Source organism: Dermochelys coriacea, chromosome 9 (genome assembly GCF_009764565.3).
Source record: "Dermochelys coriacea isolate rDerCor1 chromosome 9, rDerCor1.pri.v4, whole genome shotgun sequence".
Classification (NCBI taxonomy): domain Eukaryota; kingdom Metazoa; phylum Chordata; order Testudines; family Dermochelyidae; genus Dermochelys; species Dermochelys coriacea.
The window spans coordinates 52,405,062-52,421,863 of NC_050076.1; positions in this window are offsets into that span (position 1 = coordinate 52,405,062).

Sequence of the window (16,802 nt, forward strand, 5' to 3'; positions counted from 1 at the left end):
TTTAAAACAAATAAAAGGAAGTACTTCTTCACACAATGCACAGTCAACCTGTGAAACTCATTGCCAGGGGATGTTGTGAAGGCTGAAAGTATAACTGGCTTCAGAAAACAATTAGATAAATTCATGAAGTATAGGTCCAGCAATGGCTATTAGCCAAGATGGTCAGGGATGCAACCCCATGATTTGAGTGTCCTAAGCCTTTAACTGGCGGAAGCTGGGAGTGGAGTGATGGGTCACTCAATAATTCTCCTCTTCTGTTCATTCCCTCTGAAACCTCTGAACTTGACCACTGTCAGATATTGGGCTATATGGACCATTGGTCTGGCCAGAATGGCCATTCTATGTTCTTATGAATGACTTTGCTTTGCCATTATGAATGACAACTCTCCCATTGGCTTCAATGGAGCCAGGTTTTCAACCCAGGACTCTTAGAGGTGTTTGTCTAGCAAAGGTGCAGCCGCATGGTGGGGAGTATAGTAGAAGCACAAGTAGTTTTTACCACTGGGCCATTTAATTCTGCTCTTCCATAAGATCTTTCCCCCAAAACAACACCCATAAATCATTTTGGAAAACCATCCCTGGCCAAATCAGTTGATGCAACCATGTAGCCTAGGCAATGGAAAGAGTTCTGAGGGACAGATTCTTAGATGATGCAAATCGGCATAACTACCATGGCTTTAGTAAATCCACCTTGATTTACACCAAATGAGGATCTGACCCTATTTGTTTTGGATTTCACATTCTTCATAATTTTGTTTAGGCCTTAGACCCTGATTCAGGAAAGCATATAAGCACATGCTTAACTTTAAGCACAATGCTGAATTCTTGCTGACTTCAATGAAGCTAAAGTACTTGTTTAAGTACTATTCAGAATAAGGATGCTTCCCTGAATCTAGGCCTCAGATACTAATGGGTCCCTTATAAATTCAATTCTTACACAGCTAGGGGTAGGATGAACATAACTCTTAGAATTAGGATTCTTGTGTTAATATTTGTGCGCTGTGTTCACAAGTTCAGAATTCACTTACGTCTAATAGTCTCTAAAATTCAATTGTTTCTATGAATATTCCTGGCAGTCAAATAATTGGCTAAAATATTCACAGGAACAACCAAAATATGTGAACACAATTATCAGGTGTCTGTCCATGTTATTGTTCCTCTGATAACAATAAAGGAAAGGTACCTGAACTTAAGAAGTGTTAGGTACTACATTGAAAGCAAGAGGGACAGCTGCTTAGATGTCTCTGCTTGTGTCCTGTACCTAATCAAAAAGGCCTAGGGAAGCACTGAATCTTGAAGAAAGCCTTGGATTGTGAGTAGGTCTCCCTCTTACTGAAGTACCTGAGCACCTCACTGCCTTTGAGATAGCTAGCCTCACAATAGTCCCATTTTGGATTAATCCCATTTTGTAGATCGGGAGCTAAAGCATAGAGAGACTAAGCCCAATACCTTGCCCAATACCATACAGGAAGACTGTGGTAGAACACAGCCTAGCATTGAGGTCTTTGGAGCCTCAGACTAGCACCCTGACCACTAGATTGGAGCAGACCTATGACAGGTGTCTCTAGAGGCTCTATTGTTGCATTTCATTCCACTGAGGATGGAGGAATTTTGCTCCTTGAAGAGGGTGCAATGTGTTCTTTGCCTGAGAGGCCAGCACTACTGTTGATGCTTGCTGAAAGCAGCCCCTGTGGCAAATCCTAGTGCTGCTACTGGTTAGGTGATGCTCCTCTGTAGGGACATGTGTGGAGACGAAGGCAGCTCTGATATCAGGAGGGAGGATGTGTGCATGGACCCAGTGGGCCTTTGCTACTTATGACAATGTGTTCAGGCCATCACTTGGCTGCCCACATAGTGCCCTGGACTGGCCATTCCCAAGGTGAATGCTTGCAGCACTTAACTATGTTGGTCTCCATGCTACCCATGAGTTCCCTGATGGTGCTGATCCTCGAAATTAAAATGTCCCTGCACCAGGCCTCAGTGGCACAACCCCTTTGAAAACGTTAGTCCTGAAGGGTTAGGTTTTCTTCTCTAGTTTACAGTGTAGGAAACAATCTCTCCCCTACCTCTCTCCCCTCCTCCCTACCCCAAACCTTGGATATTAAATGGATTAAGGCAGATTTTAAATTATAAATCCATGATACTGTCAAATAAATTCCAATAATCATCTGTCTGTTTGGGGTTTTTTTTACCCTGATCAGTCAAAGGATCCTTTGCATAGAAAAGATATCAAAGCAGATGTGTGTCTCCTTCCATTGATCTGAAAAGGGGGAAGTCACTGGATGAATTTGGGATTTAATTTGATTAATCTGCTTTTGAACTCACTGTCATGTTTGATAGAGTCTGTTTCTCTCTTGATCTCTGCTGATTACATATTTTCTTCTAAATGGTATTTGTGATGTGCTACCATTATTGAAAGCTCCTAATTGAAGTCTTTGGTCAGATTTGTATCTGGTTATCAGCCTTTACTATATATATACCATAATGAACTTGAATATTTCATCTGTATCTTGGGGTTTTCTTGGTTTAGTGGTGCAGGCATTACCAAACATTTTACTGATTTATGTAATATTTATTGAAAATGTAATAAACCAAGCAATAACAAACAGCAGACATGTTCGCTGCCTTTTGTCCATCCTTGAAGATGTTACATAAGACCACTCCTAACATCAGGTATCAAACTCAATACATTGCCATATGCATTACTCTTTGCATGTGATCCTACAGCCAGCATTCAGTCATCCTAGCTGTCTGGTGGTGTTGGTTGGCTACACAGAGCTAGATAAGAATTTGGATCATAAGTGGCTTTTAGTATATTCAGCAATATAGTTCCTGATCCAACTAATTTCCAGGTAAACTTTCATGACACACAGTATCAAATCTTTTACTAAAATTCACAAAAAGAGAAGGAGTACTTGTGGCACCTTAGAGACTAACAAATTTATTTGAACATAAGCTTTCGTGAGCTACAGCTCACTTCATCGGATGCATTTGGTGGAAAATACAGTGGGGAGATTTATATACACACACAGAGAACATGAAACAATGGGTTTTATCATACACACTGTAAGGAGAGTGATCACTTAAGATGAGCTATCACCAGCAGCAGGAGGGGGAAAGGAGAAAAACCTTTCATGGTGACAAGCAAGGTAGGCCATTTCCAGCAGTTAACAAGAACATCTGAGGAACAATGGGGGGTAGGGTGGGGGGGAGAAATAACATGGGAAAATAGTTTTACTTTGTGTAATGACTCATCCATTCCCAGTCTCTATTCAAGCCTAAGTTAATTGTATCCAGTTTGCAAATTAATTCCAATTCAGCAGTCTCTCGTTGGAATCTGTTTTTGACGTTTTTTTGTTGAAGGATAGTCACTCTCAGGTCTGTAATCGAGTGACCGGAGAGATTGAAGCGTTCTCCAACTGGTTTTTGAATGTTATAATTCTTGATGTCTGATTTGTGTCCATTTATTCTTTTATGTAGAGATTGTCCAGTTTGACCAATGTACATGGCAGAGGGGCATTGCTGGCACATGATGGCATCTATCACATTGGTAGATGCGCAGGTGAATGAGCCTCTGATAGTGTGGCTGATGTGATTAGGCCCTATGATGGTGACCCCTGAATAGATATGTGGACAGAGTTGGCAATGGGCTTTCTTGCAAGGATAGGTTCCTGGGTTAGTGGTTCTGTTGTGTGGTGTGTGGTTGCTGGTGAGTATTTGCTTCAGGTTGGGGGGCTGTCTGTAAGCAAGGACTGGGCTGTCTCCCAAGATCTGTGAGAGTGATGGGTCGTCCTTAAGGATAGGTTGTAGATCCTTGATGATGCGTTGAGAGGTTTTAGTTGGGGGCTGAAGGTGATGGCTAGTGGCGTTCTGTTATTTTCTTTGTTGGGCCTGTCCTGTAGTAGGTGATTTCTGCCTACTCTTCTGGCTCTGTCAATCTGTTTCTTCACTTCAGCAGGTGGGTATTGTAGTTGTAAGAATGCATGATAGAGATCTTGTAGGTGTTTGTCTCTGTCTCAGGGGTTGGAGCAAATGCGGTTATATCGTAGAGCTTGGCTGTAGACAATGGATCGTGTGGTATGATCTGGATGAAAGCTAGAGGCATGTAGGTAGGAATAGCGGTCAGCAGGTTTCCGATATAGGGTGGTGTTTATGTGACCATTGCGTATTAGCACCGTAGTGTCCAGGAAGTGGATCTCTTGTGTGGACTGGTCCAGGCTGAAGTTGATGGTGGGATGGAAATTGTTGAAATCATGGTGGAATTCCTCAAGGGCTTCTTTTCCATGGGTCCAGATGATGAAGATGTCATCAATGTAGTGCAAGTAGAATAGGGGCATTAGGAGACGAGAGCTGAGGAAGCATTGTTCTAAGTCAGCCATAAAAATGTTGGCATACTGTGGGGCCATGCGGGTACCCATCGCAGTGCCGCTGATTTGAAGGTATACATTGTTCCCAAATGTGAAATAGTTATGGGTGAGGACAAAGTCATAAAGTTCAGCCACCAGGTTAGCCGTGACATTATCGGGGATACTGTTCCTGACGGCTTGTAGTCCATCTTTGTGTGGAATGTTGGTGTAGAGGGCTTCTACATCCATAGTGGCTAGGATGGTGTTTTTAGGAAGATCACCAATGGATGGTAGTTTCCTCAGGAAGTCAGTGGTGTCTCGAAGATAGCTGGGAGGGCTGGTAACGTAGGGCCTGAGGAGGGAGTCTACATAGCCAGACAATCCTGCTGTCAGGGTGCCAATGCCTGAGATGATGGGGCATCCAGGATTTCCAGGTTTATGGATCTTGGGTAGCAGATAGAATACCCCAGGTTAGGGTTCGAGGGGTGTGTCTGTGCGGATTTGTTCTTGTGCTTTTTCAGGGAGTTTCTTGAGCAAATGCTGTAGTTTCTTTTGGTAACTCTCAGTGGGATCAGAGGGTAATGGCTTGTAGAAATTCAGACATTCTGATGCAGCACTCTGGGAGAAAAGAGAGAGATTATGGGGATGGCTTTGTGCTAGGTGTAGTGTAGTTGTAGCCATGTTGATCCCAGGATATTAGAGAGACAAGGTAGGTGAGGGAATAACTTCTATTGGACCAACTTCTGTTGGTGAGTGTGACAAGCTTTTGAGCCATACAGAGCTCTTCTTCAGGTAGGTGGAAGCCTCCTGCCAGATCAGGAATGGACAGTAACAACACATGGACATAGGGGCTCAGACCCCAAACTCAGTGTGTAACCCTGTCCTGGGTGGGTCAGGTCTGCCTCTGAGAGACATCTGAGGAGTTTGATTCATTCTTATTCTGGCAGCATTTGCCTTGCTTGTCATACCAATGGAATTTCACTGAACTGAATGGAATTGAATCACTAGCTTCTCCATATTAATGCTGCAATCAGCTTCCTATCAAAAACCTGATTGTCAACCCTCCAGGTTCTCCCCACACATACCTAATTTCTTCAAGAAGAAACTAGTTCCCCTGAATTTTCATACCCTACATCTAATCCTAGGGTAGAATTTGTCTGGGGTCTGGATAAAATTAAAGAGGCGTGTTATACTCAGACTTTTGAAAACAGCTTGGCCGACAAACTACAGATTTGTTTTATTGACTTTGCTGGGACAAAGGGCCTTTTATGATTGATTTATCATTTTGTATTTGGCTTAGGGAGAGGGTTGGTGGCAGAATTACAAAGGTATGAAATATGAAGTTCCTGTAATGGGATAGGTAAGGAAGGGGTTAACTGGTGGCTTATTAGAGTTGGGATAAAAAGAGAAGCCAGCAAAAGCTGGGTGAAGGCCTCTGAAAGAGGGATAACAAAGAGGAAGAGGAGGAGGAAGACAGTTTCAGGCAGGCTGCCACTGTGGCTTTCCTTGCCCAGAGATAGCGATTCAAAGTCTCCTGAGCTTGGGGGTTCTGGATGGTTTGCAATAATAGGCTTCACCTGCTTGCTGTTTTTAAAACTTTCTTCTCTGCCTTTTAGTGAAAAAACATCAAGAACATTAAATGCAAAAATTGACAATAGGGTGAAATTGAGGGGGAAGCTCTAAACCCCCAAATCTCAGTAAATGGAAACATAATGGCTCCATCAGCAATGACGACTTGCCCATATTGTGCATAGGTAGCATGTTCCATTCCTGGCTAGACTGGTAATGGGATGAAAGGCACTACAGTGATGTCAGATACTACTTGCTGCAATCCAAGGAAAATGCCAGGGCTACCCTACGTTCTGAGGAGCCCCCAGCAATACCAGTGCTGTTCCACTCTGTGATATACCTTGCCACGGCCAACCCTCTGTGATTCTGTCCAAGGCCCTGTCAGTGCCAGTGACCCATCACTCTCCAACAGCCCACCAAACCCAGCAGTCTGCCAATGCCAGCGCTCTGACACCGTGTGTAATACAATACCGACCCAAGCTCTCCAGGGCTCTGTGTCTGGGGTTCCATTGAATTCCACAGGATTCCAGAACCGGTGCTGGGATCTCCTGAGAATCCAGCAGCAAGGGCAGCAGTTCTCTGAAATCTCTGCTGGAGCGAGACGGGAGAATATGGATGCTGGCTCTTCAGATCTGTAGCAAAAAAGCCAGTCAGGAGCATGGCTAAAAATGATTCTAGGTAAAAGATTCTCTGTACCGAAGAAAGAGATGGAGTAGCTTCAAGGCTAACTCCTTTTTCTGTATTCTAATAAACCTCCTTTGGTCAGCACCTGAAGCAAGTGTCCCTTTACTGTTGTCATTGCTTGGTGGGGCCATACTGCCCACTGACTGAGCTCATCTGTACTAAGTCAGCATAATCGCACCTCCAGCTTTTGTCCTCTAGTCCCTCATTTATTCCTCCTGCCTCCCTATTACTTCACTCGCCTTTGCCCTCACACTGCCTTTTCTCACGGTTCTATCGGCATTCCTTCAGATCCAGATGCAGCAAGTAAAGAGAAGAACTATCACAGCCACAACATCCTTCTCCATTCAAGAGCAAACTCTGGAGTATCTAATCATGACTTGATTCAAGTGGCAAAGCCCTGGCTGGGTATTGCGCTGCAGGAGAGCATTAACCCTGCACTGAGTGGGAGAATGCTATAGTGGCAGGCTGTTACACTGAGTATCAGAGTGCTGGCATTACTATGGCACTGCCCAGAATAGCAGAGAAATGGTTCTTGCAGGGGACTGCAGAGCAGCAAAGGACTGAAAAAAAGAAAGAAAAAAAAATAGCAAAGGATGCTGCCCTCAGAAGCAGAACTGGCATTGATGGTGCACTTCATATAGTGACACTGCCCTGACTGGCCAAAGGCTGTTACTGGCAGAACACTGCCCAGAGTAGGAGAACACAGACACTAGCATTATCTATCTGTGGCTGAGCAACGATAGCTCCAGAAAACTGAGGGACAGCCCTGGCGCTGGCAGAGGGTTTCATACATATAACAAGAGTAAGCTGAGGGGGCTTTTTCCTGACTGGGAGAATTTTGTTGTGGGTAGGGCTGTGCTGGGTAGTAGAGCTTTGGCATCACGAAGGTGATGCCACAGAACAGAAAAGTGCTCGAACCAGTGGATTACTGCATAGAGGAAGGACCCCAGTGCTCAGTGGCAGAGTGTTGGTGCTGGCGGATAAGGCACAGAGTGGCACTAGCTTGAGCTGCATTTTGCCCTCTATGTTCCATTACTCAGAGTTCCGTCCTAGGCCCAGCTGTTTCCTAAATACATTTGAACTAATTTTCCCACTACTTAACATCTCACCTGTACAAACAACACTTGGATGGTCAGCAGAAGGGATCTGTTTACATCAAGGAAAAGGAAATTTGTGTCAAAGCAGGACGCTGCTCCCCGCAGGAGAAGGAGGTTCAGATAGGCGAGGCCATGCCAAAAGTTTGGTTGGATCAACCTGCTTCACGCTGGGCCCTATGAGAAAACTCCACAGCTGGCAGCCTCTGCTAAGGAGAGACCATAGGATAAAATAACAGAGGTGTTAAATTCAAGCAGTGAGATGCACAGCTAAAGCTGGGAGTGAGAGGTCATGGGGAAAAACTTACATAGCCTCCAACCACATTACGCTTTGGCTCTGCCAGTCTCATACTTTCATGAGTGCATGAAGAATTTACTTCAACTCCCCCCGCAAATAAATCACAATTCAGGGAGGAAACACTAGTGCAAAGTTGAGAATGGAGAAAGAAGCAGGCACTTTTACCATGTAGGGCTGGTTATAAACTGCAGGATTCCTGAGCTGTCCCCTGTCAGCAAAGTGCTGAGACAACAAACTTAACCTCTCTGTCCACAGTGCGCCTATCAGCCATGGTTATTAAATCCCACAAAAGGGAGAAGAGGAGAAGTGAATAGGGTAGAAAGAAAAAGCACTTTCCCCATTTGGATTACCTCCTACAGAACAGGACCTGCCAGTGAACAGCGGAGAGTGTAATTGCTGGCCTGAAAGAGAAAAAGAAAAACTATAAAAGGAAAAAAGGAAGAAGGGGGAAAAATTGATAATGAACAATTTATCCTCCGAGCTAACGGTTAATTAATTCTGAAAATATCTGTCAGGCTAATAGAAGAGGGGGTAGGAGGGTTGTTCCACCTAACACAATTAGTAAAATAATAATCATAAAAAAAGGGGGGAAAAGAGATTTTTTTTAAGGTGTTGCTATCTTCTTACAGACCAGGCCCTTGGCTTCCCAATGTCATTCTCAACACAATTTTTTCCCCCTCTCTCCCTTCGTCTCTTTTCAGAAATTGTTCTCATGAATGATTTATATATGTCTAGTTATCTGGAGTGATTTCTATGGACCCGGGCGCATTGCTGCATAATTGTTAATTTTAATGCCATAATAGCTTCAGATGGAGGAAGAGATTAGGCATTTATTGCACAATTAAATGAAACATACTTGAGAATCACAAAAGGTTCCGTAATTATTTCAGACCATTAATAAAATGGGCATTAAATTATATGGGACACAAAAGGGAAAGGAAATAGATTTTCATTACAGCAATAGAAGCCGAGAGTAGTAATAGATCCTTGTTGAATTCTCTTTCTCTCTCTCTCTCTCTGAAATTAATTGTTGCCCGACTTATTTCAAAGCAAAATAAAAGAGAAATAAAGTGTGTTAAAAAGCCTTTGATGAAAGGGCTTTGTTTGATGAGGACAATAGCCAGTGATACACTGGGGGGGGGGTAGAAGGGGGAAGAGAGAAGGGGAGGGAATTTTGATTTTGGCTTCCTGCCCTTCGGTCCTGAAGGCTGCAAGGGGGCTTCGTTCACGAGTAAGGCTTTTCCTTTCCTCCTCCAATACCACATTGCTAATAGAGGATAAGGGAAGTGGGGAGCCTGGGAAGTGCCTCCCCTCTTCCTTTAAGCTGTGTATAGTGGAAGAACCTCCTTGTGACACCAACACCTGCATTTCTGGGTCATCAGACCCAGGGCACAGAGAAAAAATCAGAAAATATCACAAAAGCTAGAGCAGCTGGGTCTTTGCAGGTGCAGTGGGTTCATCACCAATGGACGTGATGAGTCTCTGAAGATTTGGCCTGGTGCACGCCATCCCACCATCTTGTTCTTTTTCACAGCTGCCCTGCTCTATTACTCCCTTCCTGCTCACCTCCGTGTGTGTCATCAGAGGTGTGGCAACAGCAAAACAGGAAGTGGGGAGAAAGTATAGCACAATACAGCTGTGAGGAAGGTTTCCAGCCAGTTGGGTTACTCATCCTGGGGCTGATGGTGCTCTCTTCCAACAGCAAGGATGAATAATTTCCTCCACTGCAGCAATCCCTGGATGAGGTTCTCTGTCCTAAGTTCTGCAGGAGACCAGAGTAGATGATCTTAATGGTCTCTTCAAGCTTTAACATCCATAAATCAAAGAAAGAATCTCTAACGCACCTGTGTGACTTTAAACATTAGTTCAGAGCTGCCTGTAGAGAGCTGCACTCAGGAAGTCATTTGCAGGGCCCAGCAACAACTTTGATTGGTCCTTCAACCAGGAACTATGCTACCAATTCTTAAGCACCATCTATGGTGCTTTACTTGTTATCTGTTTACATATAGACAGACATAGAGCTCTATCGTAGCAACATTCATAACTCCCAAAGCTACTGTACTGATCTACAAAACAACCCACGTCTAGAATGGCTTGAGGCCTTTCTCTTTAACTCATGCACAGATTTTTCTTAGCAGAAGTGTAGGAGACTCAAGTTTAATCAATGGAAAACAAACACTACTGCTTCCTTTTGAAAACTTTGCCCCGTCCTCATGTCCTTATTTACTTATGGCCAGATTTCCATATACTTTCTTGCTTTGAGTAGCACCCTACTCCAGGGGCAGTCCCATTGACTTCAGCAGGACTGATCATAGAGTAGAACACAATTCAGTGTGACTGAAGGTATTAGAATCTGGCTCTTTAGACACGCACAAAAGGATTAATGTTCTAAGTTCTGGAGATGTATTTGTGCCTCAGTGGGTTGCCAAATACTGCAACCAAAGCAGACACACCAGCACAATGACTGAACAGAAAATGATGAACACAGTCCTGCCAGCTGCTTACCCCCCTCAGTTTCCATGGAAGTCACAGGATGGGTCACAGAATGAGAAAGATAAGATGGTTAAGTTCTGTTGGTGAAAGAAACAAGCTTTTAAGCTCCACAGAGTTCTTCTTCAGGTCAGGAACCAACAGAATTGCACTAGATTGGCTTCATACATTCCTTTCCAGTAGATACTAAAGAGTCAAGATGGGCAACTAAGCCTCCCACAAGAGCCATGGCATGCAGAACCCTTTACAACTCAGTCCATCACCTCTCCAATTCTAACATCTCTGTACAACCATTAGGGAAATGTTGTGAGACAACTTGGGTTGCAATGCTATCAATGTGCTGATGATACGCAGCCCTATGAACCCTTTCCATCCAATGGAGACATTGCCATTTCACACAACACATAATGCATGGGAGAGGCTGGAGCATGAACAAAGAGACCCCAAGAAAAAACAAAGCAATGCTAAGCAGCAGAGAGGGAAGCACTGTGAGGAGCTAACAAGCACTATCGCTTAGTTCTCGATGAAGGGCATTTATCTCCAGAAATTAAGGTAGCATGCAGTCTTGGGATCATGTTGGATTCTTCACTGAGCCTGGACAATGAGACTGCAGCAGACCCTAACACTGCCTTCTTTCATCTCCAGCCAGCAAGAAGACTCCTTCCCAATTCCTCCCAAACACACATTTGGCCTTAGTAGTTCATGTGTTTCCCCTCTCCAGCCTGGACTACAGCTGCTCTGCTGAAAAAAGAAAGTCATGAAGAAGGTACAACTGGTACCTGAGTGGGAGAAGTCACAGAGAGAGGGGGACGTGCTGGTGTTGATGCCACACTATAGTAAAGATCAGCTTCTCCATGATTTCATTACTGAAGAAAAATGTATGGCAGCATTTATGGCTGAGGGAGAAGAAGAAAGTAAGGCAAGCTGACAGACTTTCCACCACCACAATAACCTAGTGAACCAGAGTTTAAGGACTTATTTGAAGGGGATATTTTGTTCCAGAAACCAACTCCCTTGTAGAGCATTAGAAGCTATACTTGTAGAACCTGATATTCTATGATTCTATATGATTTAACTGGGACTTGGTCCTGCTTTGAGCAGGGGGTTGGACTAGATGACGTTCTGGGGTCCCTTCCAACCCTGATATTCTATGATTCTAAACCAGATAGCTAGAGAAATGTTTTCTGAGAGCCTGACTAATTTAAAGAAAATGGCAGGAATGTGTGGTTTTAAGCTATTACTAAATAAAACCTTGTGTGACAGATTTGTTTTGAGAGACAATGTGAGTGAGGTAATAACTTTTATTGGACTAACTTCTTTGGGTGAGAGAAACTTTTGAGCTACACAGGTCTGGAAAAGGTTCTCAGAGTGTCACAGCTAAATGCAAGGTGGAAGAGATAAGGAATTAACACATGTTGCAAGAGGCCACTCAAGATGAATGGGCAGTTAACACATCTATAGTCATAGGACAAAGGAGGGGTAGTGGGTTACACATCATTGTAATAAGCCATAAATCCAGTGTCTTTATTAAGTCCATGAGTTTTGGTGTCTAGAAGAGTTATGAATTTAATACAACATGAAACCAATGATATACATAACATCAAAATCTCTCTGGAACACTCCCACACCAGCATCAACTTCCTGGACACCACAATCAGCTCCAATAATGGAACCCTGCAGAAAACTTCATACAAGAAACCCTTAGATCACCACACCTACCTTCATAGATCCAGTAACCAAATACACCAAGAAATCTGTTATGTATAACTGGCTCTCAGACACTGCAGAATATGATCCAAGAAGAAAGTCCGGATACACACCTCAACACATTTAAAACCACCTTCACCAAACAAGGACATTGCATCAGAGACATAGATCACATCACAGAATGGGCCACCCAAGTACCTTGAGAGAACCTGCTTCAATACAAGGGGGAAAAAAACCTTCAACCGCACACCCCTAGTTGTCATCTACCACGCTACACTGGAACCCAGACAGATTATCATCAAACAATTACAACCCATACTTGATGGGAACCCCATTCTGAAAGTTATCTTTCCCAAACCCCCTCTTCTGGCCTTCAAACAACCCCCCAACCTTGCCAAGCTCATCATTAGAAGCAAGCTCCCTGCAGACCAGGACACACCAACTCAAAGTGGCATCAGACCCTGCCAGAAGGAAAGATGCAAAACTGGCAGACATAGCCCCACTGCTGCCATGATCAACACACCCCACAACACCCCTTTCAAGATCCACAGGTCCTACTCATGTCACAACATGTGGTGAACCTCATCCAGTGCACTCAATGCTATCTGCGTGAAACTAGACAATCACTATGCTCTCAAATGTACTCACACAGAAAAATGATACAAGACAAAAACAGCACATCACCTGTGGGTGAATACTTTTCACACAACAATCACTCCATCCATATCTGACCTCTGAGTCCTCATCCTCAAAGGAAATCTGCACAGCACCTTCAAAAGATGAGCTTTGTTACACACTAAAAATTATGGACTCAACAAAGACACTGGATTTATGGCTTGTTACAACAATGTGAAATCCACTACCCCTCCTTTGTCCTTCGACTGTAAATGTGTCAACTGCCTACTTCACCTGGATTGGCCTCTTGCAACATGTGTTAACTCCTTATCTCTTCCACCTTGTATTTAGCTGTGACACTGCGTACCTTTCCCAGACCTGAAGAAGAGCTCTGTTTAGCTTTCCCCTTCAACTAACAGAATTTGATCCAGTAAAAGATATTACCACATTTATCTCTCTTATATCCTGGGACCAAAATGGCTACAACAACATTGCCAATAGATTTGTTTTGGGCATGAGAAGCTCTGAGATACATGCTTATAATGGACGATGATGCTGGGGCTGCAGTTTCTTTGAGACTTTAGAGTACAAGATTCAGTACTGCAAGGTTCCCCTAGAATCAGCAGAGTTTGCATTTAACCACAGACATCTTTTACAGTAAAAATCAAAGTATAAGTAGAAGGTAAATGGAATAATTTGGACTTGATTGTAACCACATCTTCACTTGTCAAGGCTCAAATGTGGGGAACAAGGTGTGACAAAGACACAAAAAATTATGCATCCAGGAAACTTGAAATGTAGTGGTCCTGAGAAATGCACTGAAATGCTCACTATGCTAGATTTGGTAAAGGGCATGTGGGCTGAATGGCTGTTTTGGGTGGCTTCAAATGCTCTGTCAAACTTTTGCAAGACCAGACCTTTGCCACATGCCTGGAGAAGTTGACAAGAACTAGAAGAACTAGTAAAGCTAAGTCCTGTCGATTGTGCAGATGGGTGACAACATGGGTGTAAATTCTGAAACAAGTTGGGAATGAGCATGAGTCTCTACAGTTGAGCTAAAGAGACAGGGTCCCAAGCTAAGAACTGTAACGTACCCCTAATCTTTGTGGACTGGTCATCAGGGCAAAATGTGGGATAGGCATACTCCAGGTAGTCAGAGCCAAGAGCTTTGACAAGCACCACATCTAGAAAAACAACTGAAGTTCTGAGAAAATTGCTAAATATGAACTTCCAAACAAAGGTGAACCATTTCAGTTTCTGATATTCTTAAAGAAGAATAGTATCAAATATAATTTGCACTGACTGTAGGATAACTCTGAACTCTTTGTTGGCTAAGGACCAACAATGCCAGCAAAACAGGTTCTGTTTGTACTGGTAGTAGGGAGGCAAAAGTTTGCAACATTTGGTTTGTCTCCATCTTAACAGCAGCTAGAGATCAAAGAAGAGACATGAAAGTACTTTATCATTAGCATGCATAAAGATTTGCTTCATTTTAACAGGTTTTCCAGTGGTGTGGATAGCACTCCAGCTGTAACTTGGTCTATCATGGATTAAATCCTATACAGTTTACATAGTGATCTGCTATCTGGATGACTTAGTCATTGCAAATGCAAATAAGGAAACTCATTTGGGAAACCTGGACCTAAATTCATCCCTTTTGTGTCTCCATTGAATTCAATGAATTTCACCAGGTGTAATTATAGGCACTTGCAATGTATCATTGAGCCACTAGATGTCTCTGAATGCCATATCAAGTTCAACACAGAGTGTTGTCCCTGGTAAACAAAGAAGACTAAGCTGGAACTCAAACTGCATGGAAGTCAGTTGGTTGGTCAGAAGTTTTTAGTTGCTTCTTATAATAAACACTTCCTGTTTAAAGAAAGACTGATTCCATATACTGTATCATTACATAGGAGATGGCTGGATTTAGCTCCTGGACCCTGTGTTAAAATAGTTTGGATCATAGGTGAAAAAGGGCAAGTGTGCTTTTTTAAAGTCACAAGTTACATTTTCTGGTCAAATGATTAATGTGGAGAACCTCCCCAAGAAAAATGAAGCAATGACCTAAGGAACTGAGCAAAACTCTCATATCATTTACATCTGTTTTATTCCAGTTAAAAATCATAATTCAATGAAGGGAAATCTATGCTGAAGTAGAAATAGAGGCACTCTATATGAGTTGTGAAACCAGAAAACAACAAAAGTTTTTGCCTAGGTGGAAGTTTTCATTAATTACAGACCACAAGTCACTTGTGAAGATTGTTGGACCAAAGCCGCATATATCAGTCTTAGTGCTGCTTGGTTAAAATGATGGGCTTGATGCTACCATCTTATAAGCAATCTTATAAACATAGAAATGCTGACACATGATTACTATTAGCAGTGAAAAAATTCACCATAAGCAAATCCTACTTCCAGAGTCTCCTTTTTGAAAGAACTTCCTTTTACTACACAACAGACTGAAAAAGTTTCTCTCTTCAAAGAATTGAAGGTGCAGATACCAGAGGATATTATTAATAGTCTATTGAATGAACCACTTCAGCCATACACAGTCCAAAAGATGGACTTGGAGCAGCAAGTGCTGCTCCTGAATATTGTAGACACAATGGCAATAGTTAAAATGAAAATGGTCAGCAGAAACTATTTACCTTGCCGAGTTTAGACCAGAATATAGATTTGGTGAGTGGGCTGTGTGATGGGTACCAATGGGGCTATAATTTGTCTGCCACTGCACCCTGTTATGATTGGAATGAGCATCAGAATCCATGGCTCAGAATTTATATTAACTGTGCAGAGAATGACAGAGAGCTCCCATAACAGTCGGTGCATCTGTGATGGCCAATTCTTTGGTTGACCCAATGACCTCTCAAGCTAAAATCATGAGCCTGATCAGCTTGGGCCCAACGTTCCCAAGTTAACTGTAGTAACATGTCTCTATTATTATTGGATTGGCATCAAGGACTACATGCAGCATGGAATACACACTGATATTCTTCTGGGGGTCAGAGGCAATAGCTTTAACAAGCCCCAGAATCCAGAAAACCCACTGAAGTTCTGAGACATCTTCATTAATGATCTGCATGATGGGATGGATTGCACCCTCAGCAACTTCGCGGATGACAATAAGCAGGGGGAGAGGTAAATAAGCTGGAGGGTAGGGATAGGGTCCAGAGTGAGCTAGACAAATTGGACGATTGGGCCAAAAGAAATCTGATGAGGTTCAATAAGGACAAGTGCAGAGTCCTGCACTTAGGATGGAAGAATCCCACGCACTGCTACAGGCTGGGGACCGACTGGCTAAGCAGCAGTTCTGCAGAAAAGGACCTGGGATTACAGTGGATGAGAAGCTGGATATGAGTCAACAGTGTGCCCTTGTTGCCAAGTAGGCTAACAGCATATTTGGCTGCATTAGTAGGAGCATTGCCAGCAGATCAAGGGAAGTGATTACTCCCCTCTATTCAGCACTGGTGAGGCCACATCTGGAGTATTGCATCCAGTTTGGGACCCCCTGCTACAGAAAGGATGTGGACAAATTGGAGAGAGTCTGGCGGAGAGCAATGAAAATGATGAGGGGGCTGGGGCACATGACTTACGAGGAAAGGCTGAGGGAACTGGGCTTATTTAGTCTGCAGAAGAGAAGGATGAGGGGCAATTTGATAGCAGCCTTCAGCTACCTGAAGGGGGGTTCCAAAGAGGATGGAGCTAGACTGTTCTCAGTGGTGGCAGAAGACAGAACAAGGAGCAGTGGTCTCAAGTTGCAGTGCGGGCGTTCTAGGTTGGATATTAGGAAAAACTATTTCACTAGAAGTGTGGTGAAGCACTGGAATGGGTTACTTCGGCAGGTGGTGGAATCTCCATCCTTAGAGGCTTTTAAGGCCTGACTTGACAAAGCCCTGGCTGGGATGATTTAAAAGTTGGGGTTGATTCTGCTTTGAGCAGGGGGTTGAACTAGATGACCTCCTGAGGTCTCTTCCACCTCTAATATTCTATGAATTGCTA